This window comes from Hemitrygon akajei, chromosome 5 (assembly GCF_048418815.1).
Source record: "Hemitrygon akajei chromosome 5, sHemAka1.3, whole genome shotgun sequence".
Classification (NCBI taxonomy): Eukaryota; Metazoa; Chordata; class Chondrichthyes; order Myliobatiformes; family Dasyatidae; genus Hemitrygon; species Hemitrygon akajei.
Window position 1 is genome coordinate 13298231 of NC_133128.1, and position 22875 is coordinate 13321105.

The following is a 22875-nucleotide window of genomic DNA, read 5'->3' on the forward strand; positions in this document are numbered from 1 at the left end:
AAGGGTGACCCCACCCATTATCAATACTCTTCAGAGACTGTCTGCCTGGCGTCAATGATCGCATAACCAGGACTCATGATAGGTACCAGCTGCTCATACAACCATCCACCACCCGCTCCCATGGCTTCACGTGACCCTGATCAGGGGGCTAAGCAGGTGCTACACTTTGCCCAAGGGTGACCTGCAGGTTAGCAGAGGGAAGGAGCGCCTTACACCTCCTTTGGAAGAGACGTATCTCCACCTGGCCAACCAGTTATTGCCTTAGCTTATTCTATGTAAATACACCGTGTAATGATGTGATTGGTGTGAATAATATGCAAGACAAGATCCGAATAATTAGACAATAACTAGAATACAAAAGCAAGGATGCAATGTTGAGGCTTTATAAAGCATTGGTGAGGCCTCACTCGGAGTATTGTGGGCAGCTTTGCGCCCCCTAACTAAGCAAGGATGTACTGACATTGGCAAGGGTTCAAAGGAGGTTCATGAAAACGATTCCAGGATTGAAAGGCTTGATACATGAAGAACATTTGATGGCTCTGGCTCAGAAGATTGAAGGTGACCTCTTTGAAACACATTGAAATTTGAACGGCCTCGATAGAGTGGGCATGGAGAGGATGTTTCCTATGGTGGGAGAGCCTGAGACCAGGGGGCACAACCTTGGAGTAGAGGGGCGTTTTTTTTAGAACAGAGATGAACAGGAATTTCTTTAGCCAGAGAGTGGGGAGTTTGAAGAAGCCAGGTGGCTGTGGAGACCAAGTCATTGGGTATATTTAAGGCACAGGTGGATAGATTGTTGATTAGTCAGGGCATAAAGAGATACAGGAAGACAGTAAATGTTGGATCTGAGAGGGAAAATGGATCAGCCATAATGAAATGGTGCAGCAGGCATGATGGGCCAAATGGCCTAAGTCTGCTCATTTATCTTATAGTCTTACAGTCCTTTAATAAACTGATTCTAGTAACAACTTCATGAAAAGCAAAACTAATGGGTCTTTTGTTTCATTGTTTATTCTGGGATCTTACTGTGTATTGGTACGGTGTATTATTGTGATGTGAACTGACATAGAGTGAAGAGGTTTAGTTTTACGTGCCATCCGGACACTTTGCACGATGCATCATTACATCAAGGTAGTAAACAGAAAACAAATGCAGATTAATTTGTTACTCTACAGAAAAGATAGTATTGGTAGACAAACAATGCACAAAAACAAGTCCAGAATGTGGCGAGTTCAGAGGCAGAGACCCAAAGGCTGAAGACTGAAGTCGACCAGTTTGGAGGTCGAGGCCTGCATGTCAAAGGCCCTGGGTCAGCTTGGCCAGCGGTTAGAGGCCCAACGTCTGCTCGTCTGTGAATCTGTGTCAGGGACTGGGGGCTGTGTGCGAGTCTGGGGGTCCAGGGACAAGGGCTGGAGGCCCGGAGTTTGCCTGTCCGGAAGGTGGACTATGTGCGCGTGTGCGTGTCTGTGTGTGAGTGGGTGGTAAAGGGGCTTGTCTTGCTGTTGCTCTTGTGGCCCTGCGGTCATGACCGGCTAGCAGCGCAGTGCTGAACTAAACTAAACTGACTACCACTCGTTTTGATATTCCATGTGATGTTCACGCACTTTTTGCAGTCTGCTCATTGTGTTCTTTCTCTTTGTGCTTTGGGTATTTGAAGGGGTTCCACGGTGTTTCTTTGTTTCGCTGCTGCCTGCAGGAGGACGAATCTCACAGCTGAATTCTGTATACACACTTTGATAATAAATGCACTTAAAATCTTTGAATCTTCAACTTTGCTTCTGTTGCTCTGCTGAACGTAATGGATATGCTATGTCAGTGTCAGAATGTGTGGCAAAACTTATGAGCTGCTCCCAGCACATCCTTAAGTGTGATGCAAATGATGCATTCAGATATAGATTCAGATTTATTTATCACATGTACATTGAAAAGTACGCGTTTCACTATATTTTTCAAAGTTCACCTGATTATTAATTCTGAATCTCAATCTGAAACTGAATCCGAAACAAAGGCACGACAAGGTAGACAAGGAGATTAAGAATTCATCTTCTAGTGGATGACAGGTCCATTCAAGGGCCTGATGACAGAGACATAGGTGTAATACATAGCTTATGTGCTTCACGGCTTAATAACAATCTCAGGACTACGGTGAACAAGTGATGAATCCAGGAGACAATGCAGGAAGATCATAAGAAGTAGAAACAGAATCAGGCCATTTGGCTTATCAGGCCTGCCCTGTCATTTCATCGTGGCTGTACCATTTCCTTCGTAGCCCCACTCTCCTGCCTTCTCCCTGTGTCACTTCATGCCCTGAGTAATCAAGAATCTATCAACCTCTGCCTTAAATATGCCCAATGACTTGGCCTCCACAGCCCCCTGTGGCAACAAATTCCCCTGATTCGCCACTCTCTGGCTAAAGAGGTTCCTCCTCAGCACTGTTGTAAATGGATGTCCCTCTATTCAGAGGCTGTGTCCTCTGGTCGTAGACTCCCTACCATAGAAAACATCCTTTCCACACCCACTCTACTGAGGCTTTTCAAAATTCAGTGTGACCCTCCCCCTCCCAATTCTTCTAAGAAAGGACATAAATTCGCATTGCTCTAATTTCAGTCAGTCGGTCGCCTACAATTTCATGTAGTTTTCAATGCTTTCAGTAAATTGTTACATATTCTGAGGTTACCATCATATGGGGCAAAGAGGGTGGTGTCAATCTGCTCAGGTTACTTACAGGTGCATTTCAGTTTAAAGTTCAAAGTAAATTTATTATCAAAGTACATATATGTCACCATGTACAACTCTGAGATTCACGGTCTCGCGGGCATACTCAATAAATCCATACAATAAAAGAATCAATTAAAATCCACACCAACTTGGGCAGTCAACCAGTGTGTAAAAGACAACAAACTGAGCAAGTACAAAAAGAAAGAAATAATAATAATAAATAAATAAGCCACAAATATCAAGTACATGAGATGAAGAGACTCCGAATTTGTGGAAACATTTCAATGATGGGGCAAGTGAAGTTGAGAGAAGTTATCCCCTTTGGTTCAAGAGCTTGATGGTTGAGGGATAGTAACTGTTCCTGAACCTGGTGGTGAGAGTCCAGAGGCTCCTGATCCTTCTTCAGGAAGAAGAAGAGAAGAGAAGTGAGAAGAGAGCATGTCCTGTGCGGTGGGGGTCCCTGATAATGGATGCTGCCTTCCCACAACAGTGTTTCGTTATAGATGTGCTCAAGGGTAGGGAGGGCTTTACCAGTGATGGACTGGACCATATTTACTAATTTTAGAAGGATTTTCCATTCAAGATCATTGGTGTTTCCATACCAGGCTGTGGTGCAACTAGTCACATACCCTCCACTGCATATCATAGAAGTTTAGTTTTATTTGTCAAATTTTAAGCTTGTAGTGGAAACAGGTCTCTCAACTTTAGGATATTGTCTAAGGGATTCAGCATCAGCTGCTGAGGGGAAACCTGATCAAAGTTTGTAAAATTATGAGAGGTAAAGATGGGGTTGAGAGAATTTATTCTCCTAAGTAGGAATAGCAAGTACTAGAGAACAGGCATTTGCGGTGAGGGGAAAAGTGTAAAGATGTGCGGGATAATTTTTTTTACATAATATGTGGTGGATACCTGGAATGTCTACCAGGAGTGGTTGCATTGTTGTAATGAGAATAAGGCATGCCCTGTGTGGTGGGGGTCCTCAATGATGGATAACCTAGACAAACACATACAAAATACTGAAGGCACTCAGCAGGTCAGGCATCATCTATAGAAATGAGAAACAGTTGACGTTTCAGGCCAAGACCCTTGCTCAGGACGGAAAGAGAAGGGGAAGGTGCCAGAAGAAAAAGGCGGGGGGAGGGGAAGAAAGGTGAAGCCAGGTGGGTGGGAAAGGTATAGGGCTAGAGAGGAAGGAACTGGTAGGACAGAAGTAGAAGATGGGAGAAAGGAAAGGAAGAGGGAACTCAGGAGAAAGTGATAGGCAGACGAGAAGAGGTAAAAAGCCAGAGTGAGGAATAGAAGAAGAGGGGAGCGGTAGGGAAAAAAAAAAATTATTCTTTTGCTGGATAGATAGATAGATAGATAGATACTTTATTCATCCCCATGGGGAAATTCAACATTTTTTTCCAATGTCCCATACACTTGTTGTAGCAAAAACTCATTACATACAATACTTAACTCAGTAATAATATGATATGCATCTAATCACTAACTCAAAAAGCATTAATAATAGCTTTAAAAAAAAGTTCTTAAGTCCTGGCAGTTGAATTGTAAAGCCTAATGGCATTGGGGAGTATTGACCTCTTCATCCTGTCTGAGGAGCATTGCATCGACAGTAACCTGTCGCTGAAACTGCTTCTCTGTCTCTGGATGGTGCTATGTAGAGGATGTTCAGGGTTTTCCATAATTGACCGTAGCCTACTCAGCGCCCTTCGCTCAGCTACCGATGTTAAACTCTCCAGTACTTTGCCCACGACAGAGCCCGCCTTCCTTATCAGCTTATTAAGACGTGAGGCGATAAAGAGAAATCGATATGATAGATGCCACCTTGTTGAGGCTTTGCGCTTTAAAAATGTTCTTGAAGGTGGGGAGGCTAGTGCCCACTTTTGAGATGGCTGTTTGTAGCCTTTTTTGATCCTGTGTATTGGCGTATCAGAAGGTGGAGCAACTATTCAGAATGCTCTCCACAGTACAGCTGTAGAAATTTGCTAGAGTCTTTGGTGACTTGCAGTACCTCAAACATCTAATGAAATATAGCCACTGTTGTCCTAAACTCCAATTTGAAAGTCAAAGTAAATTTATTATCAAAGTATGCATATGTCACCATACACTACCTTGATATTCATTTTCTTGCAGTTATTTACAGGGAAATAAAGATGTACAATAACATTTTTGAAAAACTGTACATAAATAAAGACTGACAAACAACGTGCAAAAGAAGACAAAGTGTGAAAATAATATAAAGTATGGAAATAATATTGAGAACATGAGTTGTAAAGTTCTTGAAAGTGAGTCTGTAGGTTGTGGAATCAGTTGAGTTGTGATGAGTGAAGTTATCCGCACTGGCTCAGGAGCTTGATGGTTGAAGAGTAATAACAGTTCCTAAACCTGGTGGGGTACACCCTTGGCTCCTGTATCTTCTGCCCGATGACAGTAGTGAGAAGAAGGCATGGCCCGGATGATGGTGGAAAATTTATGAGGTAGTTTGTGGGGGAAGAAAGAACAGTGGCAGGAGAAGGTCATTTTTACCACTGGTCAATAGTATAATGTGGGCCATATCGATTCAATCACCTGGAGGTGGCATCTCTGAACGCCTTTATAAATGAAAGTGGGGGAAATGACCAGCCCTGGTGTCAGTGAATAAAGCAGCGAACTTCACAAAATGCATCATTGCTCTTGCCGCGCACTAACTGATTCCCTTTTCGAGATGGATCACCCAGCTTGCTGCTCGCTGTGTAATCTTTACTCTTAAGTGGCCCGGCGTGATGAGGAATTGGCCACAGAATGTGCAATCAATTCCCGTAGCACGGGAGGATGATTAAGAGGTGAACCTTTCCCCGTTCGGATGCAAGGCCTCTGTTCAGAGAGAGCAGTGCTGGCTCGGCAAGCTGCAAGCCATCGCTCACCGATACATACGGGGTGGCCCGTCAGCGAAGATTTTCACAGCCAGGAAGAGATGCTGTGATTGGTTACCATCTTAAATAACACTAACATGATTGCAAAGGAGTCCTGTTGATTGCTATTTCAAGAACGTTTCCTTAGATTAGTAAAACAAGCAAGAGGAAGTAATCAGTTTCTTTGCAAAGGAAACATCCGGTTAAGGTGGGAGTAGGAAAATTTAGGGGAGCTATCAGAGGTAACATTTTTTTTTACACAGAGTGTGGTGGGCGCCTGGAATGCTCTGCTGGGGCTGATACAATAGGGACTTTTACACGATGTAAGATGTGAGAAAAATAGAGGGTGACGGGCTTTGTAGGAGGGAGGAGTTAGATTAATCATTAAGTAGGTTTATATTGGTCGGCATGACATTGTGGGCTGAAGGGCCTGTTCTGTGCTATACTGGTCTATGTTGTATATTCTTTATTTTAAACTGAATATTGCTTCAGACAGAGAACCATCACCAAGCTTTACCCCAGACTTCGTACTCCTTCTAACACAAAACACCAGCAAGATGAAGCATGCAGCCACCATGATCTGCTTGCAGCACTAATCCCTCAGAGATAGTGTCATAGAACTCGCAGAGCACAGAAACAGGCCTGTCAGCAGACTGAGACCATGCTGACTTTCGAGTGTCTGTCTGCACTAATCCTACACTCGTCCCATTTATCTGGAGACACACAGAACTGCAGATGATGGAACCCAGAGCGCAGAACAAACTGCTGGGGGAACTCAGCGAGTCAGGATGGAAATGGACAGTCGATGCTCCTGGTCGGGATCCTTTACCTGAACTGCTGAATTCCTCCAGCGTTCTTTTTGCTCTATTTTATTCTTGCACACACTCAGTCAAAGCAGCCCTCCAATCCCAGAATCCAACACCAATCTCCACAAAACCTATCAACGAGTTAACCTGTCAACCAGTGGACACAAACAAGCTACAGAGGCTGGAAATTAGAGCAAAACCAAACTGCTGAAAAAATTCAGTGGGTTCGGCAGCTTCAGTGAAGAGAAATGGACAATCATATTCTTAGGTCAAGTCTCTTCATAGGGAACGGAAGATAGAAGGGAGGTGGTCAGTATGAAACGGTGAGGGTGAAGGGTGGAGCAAGGGCTGGTACAGTAGGGGACAGGTGGATCCTGATGAGGAGAAGTGACAGGAAGACAGAAAAGGGGAGAATGGGAACAGCGATAGTGGCCGAGAGGCGATAGATCTCACTGGAGGGGACAAAGGACTACAGCTGGTGGAATCTGATAGGAAATACAAGATGTGGATGAAAGATGGCAACAGTGGGGGAAAGGACCCAGAGGGGAAGTGTGTGGGTGCTGGGCACATACAGTGCACGGAGAAGAGAAACAATGTGATGGGGAGGGGTAGCATCTGGGGTGGGTGCAGGAGGAACTGGGTAGATCAGGAGGAAAGAGAAAAGGGACAGAGGGAGGAGCATTTTCTCCTGAAAATGGAGAGCTCAGTGTTAGTGCCCTTTGGCTGTACACTATGAGGTGCTGTTTCTCTCAGCTGTGTCAGGCAGCAAGTCCTCAGAGTGTGGATGAAAAGCTGAGCAGACAAGGCTGTCACTGGGAGAACATGCAAATTTTCTGGCTTCTGCCCTCGCTCTTTCCAGTTCTGCTGGAAGGTCTTCAATACATCTGCCTCAGTATGTAAGCCTTTGGCTCATTGACAATCAGGACCTCAGACCTGGCACGAAACTCAAAGTTTAAACAGAGGCAGTGATCCCCGGTCCCTGCCCTTTACACTCTGGACTACCGACTGCAGGCAAGTCCTTTGTATGAACAGTTTCAGGACACACCCTGTGTGGGTCTGGAATGCACTTAAATGTATAAGGAAAGAGAACAAAAAGAAATAGGGTACAGAAATATTTTACCATCAGTTAAGCAGTTACTTTGTGATTTACAAGAACATTGCTGGGACTTGAGGACCTGCGATATAAGGAAAGATTGAGTAAGTTAGAACTTTGTTCCCTAGAATGTTGGAGATTGAGGGGAGATTTGATAGAGGTATATAAAATTATGGAATGTAAAAATAGGGTAAATGTAAGCAGGCTTTTTCCACTGAGGTGGAAAACAAAACTAGAGGTCATGGGTTAAAGGTGAAAAATGTCGAAGAGGAACATGAGGGCGAACTTCTTCATTCAGAGGGTGCTAAGAGTGTGGAACAGGTTGCCAGCACAAGTGGTGGTTACTGGGTCGATTTCAACATTTAAGATAAATTTGGATAGGTACATGGATGGGAGGGGTATTGAGAGCTATGTTCCAGGTGCAGGTTGATAGGACCAGGCAAATTAATGTTTTGGCATGGACTAGATGGGCTGAAAGGCCTGTTTCTGTGCTGTATTGTTCTGTGGCTCTATGACCCTACGATTCAGAGCATCTAGAACATCAAAATCATTAACTATCTAAGGAGTCCTGTGGAGTTCCAACGAAACATTGGCATAGATTAAATTTGCTTAATGGTGCTAAACGAAAAATAGTTTAAGTGAACAATTATGTCAGAGTCAGGAATTTTTGGCTGCAGTTCAGTGATTGCAAGGAACAGGGAGAGTCCCTTCAGCCCACAATGTGGCACTGACCTTTTATTCTATTCAGAATCAGAGTCACTTTATTGCCAATATGTGAAACATTCCAGAGATGATTGCACTTCAGTGTCAAGCGTTAAACACAGGACAATCCCATAACAGACAACACAACAGCAACCAAAAATATCCTTCCTTGGAACGTGTCTCATCCCACCCCCTCAGGTGTTCTCCTATCATTTCGCATTTTCCCCTCCCCCCACTACTTTCAAATCTCTTACTATCTTTCCTTTCGGTTAGTCCTGACGAAAGGTCTCGGCCCGAAACGTCAACAGTGCTTCTCGTATTGATGCTGCCTGGCCTGCTGTGTTCCACCAGCATTTTGTGTGTGTTGTTGTAGCAACCAAAAATGTTCAAGTGAGAATATGGAGAGGGTAAAGGGTACATGTAGAAGGGGGGGACGAGGGGTAAGTGTAGCAGAATATGTAGACAGGACCAGGGAGAGAATACGTCATTGGGGAAGTGTAGTAGGACAGAGAACAGGTAACTAAAATAGAATGCCAGACAGGACATGGAATGGGGAATCTTGCCACCACAAGACAATGTGTTTGGCAAAGTATCTGAACTATATACCTATTTCGAGTGTTTTGCTTGCGTCTATACTTATTCCAAGTACTTCGCTTGTGTCTATGCTCATTCCGAGTATTTCGCGTGCTTAACTATGCGATAGCCAATCAATCGATGAATTTGAATCGGTAACCATATTTGCGAATGTAGTGCCCCGTTTTTGGGTATAAGTATGACCTTTGTAAACCGACAAATTGGGAGTTGGCTACCTTATGCCCAAAGAGCGTGTGGCTGCGAACTCCTCTCTGAATAAAAACTGCTTCGGAGGTAATTTCGTGTGTCTGGTGTTTTTTCCTCAACTGAGCAGGTTAATAATTTCAATTGAACACAAGACAATAGTGCAAACTGCCATGAGTAATCAACAATTAGCAGAATAGTCACACGTGCAAATGTCAATAATAAAACTTAAATGAATGTGAAGTTTAAACAGACTCAATAATTATTAACAGAACAAGAAGAGCGGGAAAGACCATTTAATGGATGACGTGCAGGGACAGTTAGAGTATTACACCTGAGTGAGGTTTTTTTTGAAAAACTGGACAGCTACAGGCAAGAAGCATCGGCGATGACATGTAGATCAATTTAACACTTCCCTCCACATAGCCACTCTTGCCTTTGTTCTGTTTCCATGTGTCCCTTTTGTATCTGCCTCTACCACCAGGCCCGCTAGCACATTCTACTCTCTGTGGGGCGGGGGGACAAAACTATCTCTGACATCTCCACTGTACTTTCTTCCATCTTAAAATGACCAAAGATCAAGTGCCAAGGATCAACTTTATTTGCCATATACATTTACATGTATTAGGAATTTGATTTAGTATGCAAGCATGCCAGGCAACAAAATAACCATTCCACAATTATAAAGAATAAAGAATTATTTAAAAATAAAGTTAGAAGCACCAATATGGAGTAAAATGTGCATAAACTTAGTGCAAAACAATTACTCTGAGGCATTGTTTTGTCTGGATGGATTGATATTCAATAATAGATCTGGGAGTATTAATGGTCCTGATTATTCTTTATATAGACTGTATATTGGTGGGGTTTAATAGTTCAGGTATTGAATGGTCACTGAGTTGTCCATCAGGTACAGACTGGCCTCTGGTGCCTTGTGGAGTTTGTATGTTCTTCCTGGGACTATCTTCATGTGCTCCAAGTGCTCCATTTTTCTCCTGCATTAAAAAGGATTTGGACAGGTCCATGGATAGGAACGTTTTAGAGCAGGGGTTCCCAACTTGCGGTCCACAGACCTCATTCCTACCTCCCATTCCCATTCTGACATGCCAGTCCATAGCCTCCTCTACTGCCACAATAAGGCCACACTCAGGTTGGAGGAACAACATTTTATATTCCATCTGGGTAGCCTCCAACCTGATGGCATGAACATCAGGTATAAGTGGACGGAGAGGAAGAAGAGTTATAAACCCGCTGTTCCTTCGGTCATTATGGGGAACGTGAACTCGCTGCCAAATAAAGTGGATGAGCTAGCCTCACTAGTAAGGAATGTTAAAGCATACAAGGAATGCAGTTTAATGTGCTTTTCCGAAACATGGCTGACGGCTAACATCCCGGATGTAAATGTAGAATTACCTGGTTTTACTACGGTAAGATTTGACAGAGATGCCAAAAAGTGTGGGAAGAAGAAAGGAGGGGGACTCGCTCTCTACATTAACGTAAGATGGTGTAACCCCGGGCATGTGAGTACAAAGATCTCCGTTTGTGAAAAGGATACTGAGCTGATCGCTGTGAGTATGAGGCCATATTACCTGCCTCGAGAATTCGCCAGCGTCATTGCGGTGATTGTGTATGTCCCGCCGCGTGCCGACGCAACGGTAGCGTGTGACGTCATCAGCTCCGCTGTTGCTAGGCTTCAGACACAACACCCTGAGGCACTGGTGTTAATTACAGGGGACTTCAACCATGTGACTTTGGACAAGACACTACCTGCTTTCTCCCAGTACGTGGATTGTTACACCAGGGGTAACAGGACTATTGACCTGCTGTATGCAAACGTAGAGGAGGCATATAGTGCATCCCCGCTGCCTGCACTGGGGAAAGCTGATCACAACCTGGTTTTGTTACAGTCAAGATATAAATCAATTGTGATGAGGCATCCCACTACCACACGCTCTTTTAGAAAGTGGACTCCTGAAGCTGAACAGGCCCTGAGAGATTGCTTCGGTACTACTAACTGGGATGTACTGCAAGGGGGGCTCTGTGGGGGCGTTGAGGAGGTCACTGAATGCACAACGGACTATATTAATTTTTGTGTGGATGCGGTTGTTCCTGTTAGAACTGTTCGCTGCTATCCCAATAATAAGCCCTGGATCACTAGTCACATCAAAGGCCTCCTAAACCAGAAGAAGAGGGCCTTTAAAGATGGTGATCGGTTGGAGCTTAAAAGAGTTCAGAAGGAACTCAGAGTACAGATAAGGGGGGCAAAGGAGCAGTATAGGAGAAAGTTAGAACAAAAGCTGCAGGAAAAAAGCATGAAGGAGGTGTGGGATGGGATGAAGATCATCACCGGATGTGGTGCAAAGCGGGGGGCAAACATAAGTGGAGATGTGGAGAAAGCGAACCAGCTGAACAACTTCTTCAATAGGTTCGACAGCACAATCTCACCCTCACTGCAGAACTCCACACCAGGCTTACTTCCCTCACAGGAAAATATCCACTCACAGGAGACCTGGCCCACGCCCAGGTTTACGGCTGCACAGGTGGAAGGTCAACTGAGGAAGATCTGTACCAGCAAGGCGGCTGGACCGGATGGAGTTTCCCCACGATTACTGAGGGCCTGTGCGACTGAACTGGGAGAACCACTACAGCGCATCTTCAACATGAGTCTAGATCAGAGAAGAGTACCCAGACAGTGGAAAACATCTTGTATTGTCCCGGTACCGAAGAAACCACAACCAAAGGAGTTGAATGACTTCAGACCTGTTGCCTTGACGTCGCACGTGATGAAGACCATGGAGCGGCTGATAATACAGAATCTGAGGCCACAAACCAGGCACGCCCGGGATCCGCTTCAGTTTGCGTATAAGGAGAAGGTGGGAGTGGAGGATGCTATCACGTATTTGCTGCACAAATCACTCTCTCACCTAGATGGGGTCAGTTGTGCTGTGAGGATTACATTCCTTGACTTCTCTAGTGCCTTTAACACCATCCAGCCCAAGATCTTAAAGCACAAACTAACGGAGATGGGAGTAGACTCTCACATGGTGGATTGGATAGTGGACTACTTGACAGATAGACCTCAGTATGTGCGGTTGGGAGACTGTAGGTCTGACACAGTGGTCAGCAGCACAGGAGCGCCACAGGGAACCGTACTCTCTCCGGTCCTGTTCACCCTGTACACATCTGACTTCCAATATAACTCGGAGTCCTGCCATGTGCAGAAGTTCGCTGATGACACGGCCATAGTGGGGTGTGTCAGGAATGGACAGGAGGAGGAGTATAGGAAACTGATACAGGACTTTGTGATATGGTGCAACTCAAACTACCTGCGTCTCAATGTCACCAAGACCAAGGAGATGGTGGTGGACTTTAGGAGATCTAGGCCTCATATGGAGCCAGTGATCATTAATGGAGAATGTGTGGAGCAGGTTAAGACCTACAAGTATCTGGGAGTACAGTTGGACGAGAAGCTAGACTGGACTGCCAACACAGATGCCTTGTGCAGGAAGGCACAGAGTCGACTGTACTTCCTTAGAAGGTTGGCGTCATTCAATGTCTGCAGTGAGATGCTGAAGATGTTCTATAGGTCAGTTGTTGAGAGCGCCCTCTTCTTTGTGGTGGCGTGTTGGGGAGGAAGCATTAAGAAGAAGGACGCCTCACGTCTTAATAAGCTGATAAGGAAGGCGGGCTCTGTCGTGGGCAAAGTACTGGAGAGTTTAACATCGGTAGCTGAGCGAAGGGCGCTGAGTAGGCTACGGTCAATTATGGAAAACCCTGAACATCCTCTACATAGCACCATCCAGAGACAGAGAAGCAGTTTCAGCGACAGGTTACTGTCGATGCAATGCTCCTCAGAAAGGATGAAGAGGTCAATACTCCCCAATGCCATTAGGCTTTACAATTCAACTGCCAGGACTTAAGAACTTTTTTTTAAAGCTATTATTAATGCTTTTTGAGTTAGTGATTTAGATGCATATCATATTATTACTGAGTTAAGTATTGTATGTAATGAGTTTTTGCTACAACAAGTGTATGGGACATTGGAAAAAATGTTGAATTTCCCCATGGGGATGAATAAAGTATCTATCTATCTATCTATCTATCTATCTATCTATCTATCTATCTATCTATCAATTTCAAAAACTTCGAGTAATTGCACCCCCCACTCTTTCACTATTCTCCATTTCTGTTTCCCTCGCTCACCTTATCTCCTCACCTGCCCACCACCTTCCACTGGTGCTCCTACCCCTTCCCTTTCTTCCATGTTCTTCTGTTCACTGCTCTCAGAGTCCCCCTCCTCTAGCCCTTCACTAATCATCTTCCGAGCTCCTTACTTCACCTCGTCCTCCTCTCCCGATTTTACCTATCACCTGCCACCTTGTACTTCTTCCTCCCTTACTCTGACTTCTCCACTTCCTTTCCAGTCCTGGTGAAAGGTCTCTGCCCGAAATGTCAACTGTACACTCTTTTTCACAGATTTAGCCTGACCTGCTTTAGCTCCTCCAGCGTTTTGTGTGTTCCATAGACCCTCTGCTTAATGGCATTAGTTCATGCATTAAAAATGTTGTGAGCCCCTTCTTTAGAGGGATGTTGGCCATATATGGTTAAATGGGGAATGTTGGCCAAATGGGGAATGTTGGCTCAGCATGGATAGGTTTCCCTGCTACATGACTCTATAAGTCTATCCCAAAGATGTGCTGGTGAGCAGATTAATTGCTGTTGGTAAATTAACCCCCTAGTATAGTTGGGTTGCAGGAGTTGATAAATTATAAGATATAGAATAATTTGCAAGGGAATTAGTGAGGGTTTGGGATTGATGGGCTTACTTGAAGGGGCAGCATGGTTTTGATGGGCCAAATGGACTTATTCTATAGTACTGTGCAAAAGTCTTAGGCACAGCTTATATATAGCTTAGGCGCCTGACTTTTGTATAGTACTGAAGTAATTTTATGTTTTGCACTGTACTGATGCCACAAAACAAAAACACATCTTATGACATAGGTGAGCGATGATAAACCTGATTCTGATATTGGTCTCTATTGTGGACTGAGAGTGAGAATCAGGGTTGGGAAAAGGGGAAGGGAGAGGGAAGGGAGCGGGAAGCATCAGAGGGATGCTCTGTCATGATCAATAAACTAATTATTTGGAATCAAATGACCTTACCTCTTGTTTCAGGGCTGAGTGTATCTGCACACACCCCACCCTCACCATTGACACTCCTTCTCTGCCACCTGTCCCACACTCCTTCCAGTGGTGCTCCACTCTCATTATTTGCTCCCTCCAGATTTACAAATTCGCTCTCTGCTCCACGTTGACAAATACAGTACTGTGCAAAAGTCTTAGGCACCCCTGCTATATATTTGCACTTAAGACTTTTGCACACTACTGCATAACATAGGAAAATATGAGAAGTATGAGATCTAATCTGATATCTTGGTCAAATGAAGCAACATCTGACAACATATTCCTGCTTCAATGATGGGCTATCCATTGCTTAATTATGTGTCTGCTTCTGGAGTGGATTTTGACCTCACAGCCCTCTTTCCATTGGAGTCAAGTAGCCCTCCACCTGAAAATACACAGCACAGGCTCTCTGAGATTGGTCTGCATAATTAGCAGGTCACTAATAGCACTTATCCTCTTTGATATTCAGGCCTGCTACAGATCGATTTAATTACTCCTTTTAACTAGATAACCAAAAATCGGCGGGCAACATTTATCGAAATGCCTCCTCATTAAATTCAGTCCTGTGATGAGAAAACATAAAATAATGGTGTGCTTTTCACATTCTAATGGACAATCAGTCAAAATAAAGAAACTTTCAACAAAGGGTTACAGGCCGGAAGGAAAACTAACAATGCTGGGAACTCTGCACAGGTTGCATTGCAATCATGCTTTCTTAACTCTCTATCTATCTATCTATCTATCTATCTGTCTGTCTGTCTCTCCCTCTCTCTCTCTCTCTCTCTCTCTCTCTCTCTCTCTCTCTCTCTCTCTCTCTCTCTCTCTCTCTAGAAAGAAAGAAAGAAAGTAAGAAACAGAAAAAACCTACAGCACAATACAGGCCCTTCAGCCCACAAAGCTGTGCCGAACATGTCCTTACATGAGAAATTACCTAGGGTTACCCGTAGCCCTCTATTTTTCTGAGCTCCATGTACCTGTCCAGGAGTCTCTTAAAAGACCCTATCATATCCGCCTCCACCACCGTCACTGGCAGCCCATTCCATGCACTCACCACTCTCTGCGTAAAAACTTACCCCTTACATCTCTGTACCTACTTCCAAGCACCTTAAAAGTGTGCCCTCTCGTGCTAGCCATTTTAGTCCTGGGAAAAAAGCCTCTGACTATCCACACAATCAATGCCTCTCATCATCTTATACACCTCTATCAGGTCACTTCTCATCCTCCATCGCTCCAAGGAGAAAAGGCTGAGTTCACTCAACCTATTTTCATAAGGCATGCTCCCCAATCCAGGCAAGATCCTTGTAAATCTCCTCTGTGCCCTTTCTATGGTCCCTCTGTTTTCTGCCTCTGTTTCTCTGTCTGTCTGTCTCTCTCAGTCTTTGTCTCTTCTCTCCCTCTTTCTCAAACAAGAGAAAATCTGCAGATGCTGGAATTCTGAGCAACACACACAAAATACTGGAGGAACTCAGCAGGCAGGGCAGCATCTCCAGAAAATAGTACAGTTGATGCTTCAGCCCTAAACCCTTCTTCAGGACTGGAGATAAAAAAGCTGAGGAGTAGATTTGAAAGGTGAGGGGAGGGGAGGGGAGAGAGAGACATCAGGTGATAGCTGAAACCTGGAGGGGCAGGGATGAAGCTAGGAAGCTGATTTGTGAAAGAGACAGAAGGCCATGGAGGAATGAAAAAGGGGAGGGGGTGGAGGAGCTTCAGAGCGAGGTGATGGGGGGGACAAGGAAACAACATGAGAGAGGGACATGGGGATGGGAAGTGGCAAAGGGGGGGAAGCATTACTTGAAGTTTGAGAAATCGATGTTCATGCCATCAGGTTGGAGGACACCTGAATGGAATATAAAGTGTTGTGGCATTATCCCGACAGTGGAGGAGGCCATGGATGGACATATCAGAATTGGAATGGGAAGTGGAATTAAAATGGGTGGTCACTGGGAGATCCCATTTATGCTGGCGGATAAAGCGTAAATGCTCGGCAAAGCAGTCTCCAAGCTACGTCGGGTCTCACCGATATACAAGAGGCCACACCGGGAGAACTGAACACAGTAAATGACTCCAACAGACTCACAGGTGAAGTGTGTGAAATGGAAGAGATGTGGTTGAGTGCAGTGTTGATGGTCCATCAGGCCCCTGAACCAGTGTGGATAATGCCATTCACCTCAAAGCTGTACTGACTCCAAAACCTATAAACTTATTTACAATGACTCTACAACTCACGTTCTCAATATTATTTGTTAATTTTATTTTGTATTTATCAAAGGCACAGCATATTGGATATTTGTCAGTTTATGTTATTTCTCATAAACTATTGCATTTCTTTATTTTTCTGCAAATGCCTGTAAGAAAATATATCTCAAGAATACAATTGGAACAAAAAAGCCAATTTCAGTGCAAAGTGGTCATGGTGTTGCCAGCTGGTTCAAGAACCAGTGGTTGAAGGGAAGTGACTGCTCTTGAAACTGGTTGTGTGGGACTTCAGGCTTTAGCACCGCCTGCCTGTTGATGAATGTAGAAAAATGGCATGGCCCAGATGGTGGGTGTCTTTGGATGTAGAGCAACTTCACTTGCCTGATCCCACAACCAATGGACTTACTCTCAAGGACTCTTCCATCTCATGTTCTCAATATTTGTTGCTATTTATTTATTTTATTATTTCTTCTTTTCCTTCTTGTATTTGCAGTTTCTTGTCTTTTGCATGCTGATTGTTTGTCTGTCCTGTTAGGTGTGGTCTTGCATTGATTCTATTATGGTTCTTGGATTTACTGAATATGCTTACAAGAAAATGAATCTCGGGGTTGTATATGGTGACACATATGTACTTTGATAATAAATTTACTTGAACTTTTGACTTTAAATAAACTTGACTCTGATTTGGATTCTGTATATCATAAATCCTGAGATATGAGTCTGAGTCATTCTTGAAAATCATGGAAGATTATATAGAGGGAAGACTTTCAACAGAAAATGATGTAGGACTTTACAGACGTTATTCTTCATCATATGGGGCTCTGGTAAAAAAAGATTGCAACAAATCTTGCATATCTTCGTGAAGTTTCCTAAAAGAGAGGCTTCACTCAGAGAAAGCAAAGGAAAGAAAAGCTCATTTTTTAAGTTCCCTTATTTATATCTGCTCAGCTAGGACAGTCGAGATGACAGGCAGAATAGTGAAATGCTGCTGCTCTTGCGGGATGTGAGAAAGCAGGGAGACCTCCAGTGCCCTTGACAACTACAACTGCAAGAAGTGTATCTAGCTGCAGCTTCTAATAAACTTGTGTTAAGGAGTTGGAGCTGGAACTGGATGAACACCGGATCATTCGAGAGGCTGAAACAGTGACAGATAAGACATAAAGAGGCAGTTATACCCAAGGTGCAGGACACAGGAGAATGGGAGACAGTCAAGAAGGGAAAAGGTGTTAAGGAAATAGTGCAGAGTACCCTGAAAGACCTAAGGGTACATAGGTCACCCGGACCATAGATCCTGCACCCTCTTGTGCTAGACTCTCCCACCATGGGAAAAATATTTTCCACATCTACTCTCTAGGCCTTTCAACATTTGAAAGGTTTCAATGAGATCCCCCCCCCACCCCCATCCTTCTGAATCCTAGCGAGTACAGACCCAGAGCCATCAAACGTTCCTCGTATGATAACACTTTCATTCCTGGAATCATCCTTGTGAACCTCCTCTGGACCCTCTCTAATGCCAGCACATCTTTTATAAGATGAGGGGCCAAAAAATGTTCACAATACTCAAAGTGAGGTCTTGCCAGTGCCTTATAAAGCTTCAGCATCACATCCTTGCTTTTCTATTCTAGACCTCTTGAAATGAATGCTAACGTGGCATTTGCCTTCCTCACCACCTACTCAACCTGCAAGTTAACCTTCAGGGTGTTCTGCACAAGGACTTCCAAAGTCCCTCTGCATCTCAGATTCCTGGATTTTCTCCCTGTTTAGAAAATAGTCCGCACATTTATTTCTACTACCAAAGTGCATGACCATGCATCTTGCAACATTGTATTTCATTTGCCACTTTCTTGCCCATTCTCCTAAACTGTCTAAGTCCTTCTGCATCCTACCTGTTTCCTCAATACTACCTGCCCCTCCACCAATCTTTGTATCATCTGCAAACTTGAATACAGGACTGAAGGTGTTGCATTTGAATGTGTGCAATATACGGAATAAGGTAGATGAACTTGCGGCACAGTTGCAGATTGGCAGGTATGATGTTGTAGACTTCACTGAATCATGGCTGAAAGAAGATTATAGATGGGAGCTTAATATCCAAAGGTACATATTGTTTTGAAAGGACAGGCAGGTAGACAGAGGGGGCAGTGTTGTTCTGTTGGTAATTCAAATCATTAGAAAGAGGTGACATAGGATCAGAAGGTGTTGAGACATTGAGGATAGAGCTAAGGAACTACAACGATAAAAAGACCCTGATGGGAGTTGTATACAGAGCCCCTAACAGTAGAAAGGATGTGGCCCGATAATCACAATGGGAGGTAGAAAATGCATGCCAAAAGGGCAATGTTACAGTAGTCATGGGGGACTTCAAAATGCAGGTAGATGGGAGAATCAGGTTGGTGCTGTATTTCAGGAAGGGCAATTTTTAAAGTTCTCACGAGATGGCTTTTTAGAGAGTTTAAGGTAAAACAATCCTTAGGGGAAGTGATCAAATTTCAGTTTACCCTGAAATTTGAGGAGAAGCTAAAGTCAGATGTATCATTATTTCAGTGGAGTAAAGGGAATTACAGAGGCATGACAGGGGAGTTGGCCAGAATTGATTGGAAAAGAACACTGGCAGGGATGACAGCAGAGCAGCAACGGCTGGAATTTCTGGAAGCAATTTGGAAGGCACAGGATATATACAACCCAAAGAGAAAGAAGCATTCTAAAGTAAAGATGACTAAACTTTTGCTAACAAGTGAAGCCAACATAAAAGCCAAAGACAAACAAGAGAAAATCTGCAGATGCTGGAAATCCAAGAAACACACACAAAATGCTTGAGGAACTCAGCAGGTCAGGCAGCATCCAGGAAAAGAGTACAATTGACATTTCGAGCCAAAATCTTTTCGCAGGACAGAATGCCAAAGAGAGGGCATATAACAGATCAAAAATTAGAGAGAAGTTAGAAGTTTGGGAAGCTTTAAAAAACCAACAGAAGGCAACTAAAAAGTCAATAAGAAGGGAAAGATGGAATATGAAAGTAAGCTAGACAATAATATTAAAGAAGATAACAAAACTTTCTTCAGATTGAAAAAGTGTAAAAGAGGGGCAAGAGTGGATTTCAGACCATTGGAGAATGACGTGGAAGAGATAGTAATTGGGGATAATGAAATAGTGCATGAAGTATTTTGCATCCTTCATCAAGGTGGCAGTATCACTAGCAGTATGATGGAAGTTTGAGATGTCAGTGGTCATGAAGTGTCTGAAGTTAGCACAACTAGAGAGAAGATTCATGGGAAACTGAAAATTCAGAAGATAGATAAGTCACCTGGACCAGATGGTAAACAGTCCAGAGTTCTGAAAGGGGTACCCGAAGAGATCGTAGAGGCATTAGTAATGTTGCTTCAAGAAACACTAGATTCTGGAATAGTTCTGGAAGACTGGAAAATTGAAATTGTCACTCCACTCTTCAAGGAGAGAGAGAGGCAGCAGAAAGGAAACTATAGGTTGGTTAGTCAGATTTCAGTGGTTGGGAAGACGTTGGAGTCAATTATTAAGGATGAAGTCTCAGGGTATTTGGTAGCACATGATAAACTGGGCCTTAGTAGCAAGATTGCCTCGAGGGAAAACCTTGCCTGCAAATCTGTTGGAATTCTTTAAAGAAATATCAATTAGGATAGACAATGGAGAATCAGTTGATGTTGTGTACTTTGATTTTCAGGAGGCCTTTGAAAATAGACTGGATAACAAACTACAAGCCAATGCTATTACAGGAAAGACTGTAGCATGGAGAAAGCAGTGGCTGATTGGCAGCAGGCAAAGAGTGGGAATAAAGGGCGCCTTTTCTCGTTGGCCAATGGTTGCTAGTGGTGCTCCACTGATTCTTTTTATGTTATATGTCAATGATTTGTATGATGGAATTGATGGCTTTGTTGCAAAGTTTGCAGACGTTATGAAGATAGGTAGAGAGATTACAGAAAGACTTAGACAGATAAGGAGAATGGGTAAGGAAATGGCCGATGGAATATAGTGTTGGGAACTGTATGGTCATTCACTTTGATAGAAGAAATAAAAGGGATAACTATTTTCTAAATAGAGTGAAGATACAAAAATACTGAGGTGCAAAAGGATTTGGAAGTCCTTGTGCAGGATTCACTAAATTCCCTGGCATTTTTTTCTGTGTTGTTTTTACGCAGTTCAGTGTCGTTTTTGTACTGTTTCATGTAGCACCATGGTCCTGAAAAACGTTGTCTCGTTTTTACTGTGTACTGTACCAGCAGTTATGGTCGAAATGACAATAAAAAGTGACTTGACTTGACTTGACTTAAAGGTTAATTTGCAGGTTGACTCTGTGGTGTGGAAGGCAAATTCAATGTTAGCATTCATTTCAAGAGGACTAGAATATAAAAGCAAGGATGTAATGTTGAAACTTTGAATGTAATGTTGAAACATGGTGAGGCCTCACTTGGAGTATTGTGAGTAGTTTTGGGCCCCTAATCTTAGAAAGAATCTGCTGAAACTGGAGAAAGTTCAAAGGAGGTTCACGAAAATGATTCCAGGATTGAATAACTTGTCATATGAAAAGTTTGATGGCTCTGGGCCTGTATTCACTAGAATTGAAAAGAATGATGGGAGACCTCATTGAAACCCATCAATTGTTGAAAGATCATGAAAGAGTGGATGTGGTGAGGATGTTCCCAATGGTGGGTGATCCTATGACCAGAGGACACAACTTAGAATAGAGGGGCATCCTGTTAGAACTGAGATGAGAAAGAATTTCTTTAGCCGGAGAGTGGTGAATCTGCGGAATTCTTTGCGACAGGCAGCATGGAGGCCAAGTCTTTATGTATATTTAAGGCAGTGGTTGATAGATTCTTGTTTGTTCAGGGCATGAAGGGTAATGGGGAGAAGGCAAGGGACTGAGGCTGAGAGGAAAACTGGATCAGCCATGATGAAATGACAGAACAGACTCGATGGGCCAAATGGCCTAATTTTGCTCCTATATCTTATGGTCTAAATGGCATTGCGCTCAAGTTTGCTGATGACTCAAAGGTAGGAGAGAGGTCAAGGGAGACAAGTAGTGTTGCAGAGGCAGGGAATCTGTAAAAATCTTGAGCAGCACACACAAACTGGAAGACCGTGGAAAATAGTGAAAGAGATGGGAACCAAAGAGAGGTAAGGTGAAGTGAAGAGATGGGAATGTAATCAGAATGAAGGATGGAAAAAGAGTGAAGGGAGGAAGTGAGGGAAATCACTGTAAGTTACAGAGATTGATGTTTCTTCATCAGGTTGAAGGCTACCCAGACAGAATACAAGGCAGATTTAACTTCCTATTCCTATTATGATATGCCCGTCCATGGGCCTTCTCTTCTGCCATGATGAGACCAAACTCAGACTGGAAGTGCAACACCTCAGATTCTGTTGGCGTAGCCTCCAGCCTGATAGCACGATCATCCATTTTGCCAGCTTCTGTTAATTTTTTTGCTTCCCGTCTCTCTTTTTTCATTCCTGATTCTTCTCCTTCTCTTCTCTTCATCTGTCCATCACATCCCTCTGGTTTCCCTCCTCCTTTCCCTTCATCCATTGTCCACTGTTATCTCCTATTAGATTCCTTCTTTTTCAGCTCTTTACCTCTTCCACCTATCACCTTTCAGAATTTTACTTCATCAACCCCTCTTCCACTCACTCATCTTTCTCCTCACCAGCTCTCACCTTTCACCTGCCAGCTTGTACTCTTCCCTCTCTCCACACCTTCTTATTCTGGTCTCTGTCCCCTTAGTTCCAATCCTGATGAGTTTCAGCCTGACACATTAATTATTTATTCCTTCCATAGATGCTGTCTGACCTGCTGAGTTCCTCCAGAATTTTGTTTGTGTTGCTCAAGATTTCTAGCATCTGCAGAATCTCTTCTGTTTGCAAACAGACTTAAACAGGTTAGGAGAGTCGGCCAAGAAGTGGCAGATGGAAAACAGTGTAGGGAAGTGTAGCGTTATATACATTGGCAGGAAGAATATGGGTGAAGACTATGTACTAAATCGGGAGAGATTTCAGAAGGTGCAAAGGGACTTGTGAGTCAAAGTTCAGGATTCCTTTAAGTTTAAATTGCAGGTTCAAAGTTCAAAGTAAAGTTAACATTATCAAAGTATGTATATGTCACTATATACTACTCTAAGATTTGTTTTCTCGTGGGCATTCACAGTAAATACAAAGACACACAGTAGAATCAATGAAAAACTATACACAGCAAAGACAGACAAACAATCATTGTGCAAAATGCAACAAATGGTGCAAATACAAAGAAAAGTAAATGAACCAATAGTATTGAGAACTAGAGTCGATAGCTAAAAGGCAAGTGAAATGTGAGCATTTATTTTAAGGGGACTAATCACATATACAAGAATGTATTGCTAAGTCTTTATAAGATGTTAGTCATACCATTGTGTGCAATTTTATGCCACATATCTAAAGAAAGATGTATCGGTCTTGGAGAAGGTCTAGAGGAAGTTCACAACAATGATTCTGGCAATGA

The 22875-nt window shown here is 43.4% G+C and overlaps 1 protein-coding gene across 2 annotated transcripts in view; it reads right to left on the bottom strand.

The window, feature by feature from the left end:
* Window positions 1–22875, bottom strand: part of LOC140727495 (neural cell adhesion molecule 2-like) — a 1581686-nt gene that overhangs the window by 791215 nt on the left and 767596 nt on the right. The gene's annotated exons all lie outside the window — the stretch shown is intronic.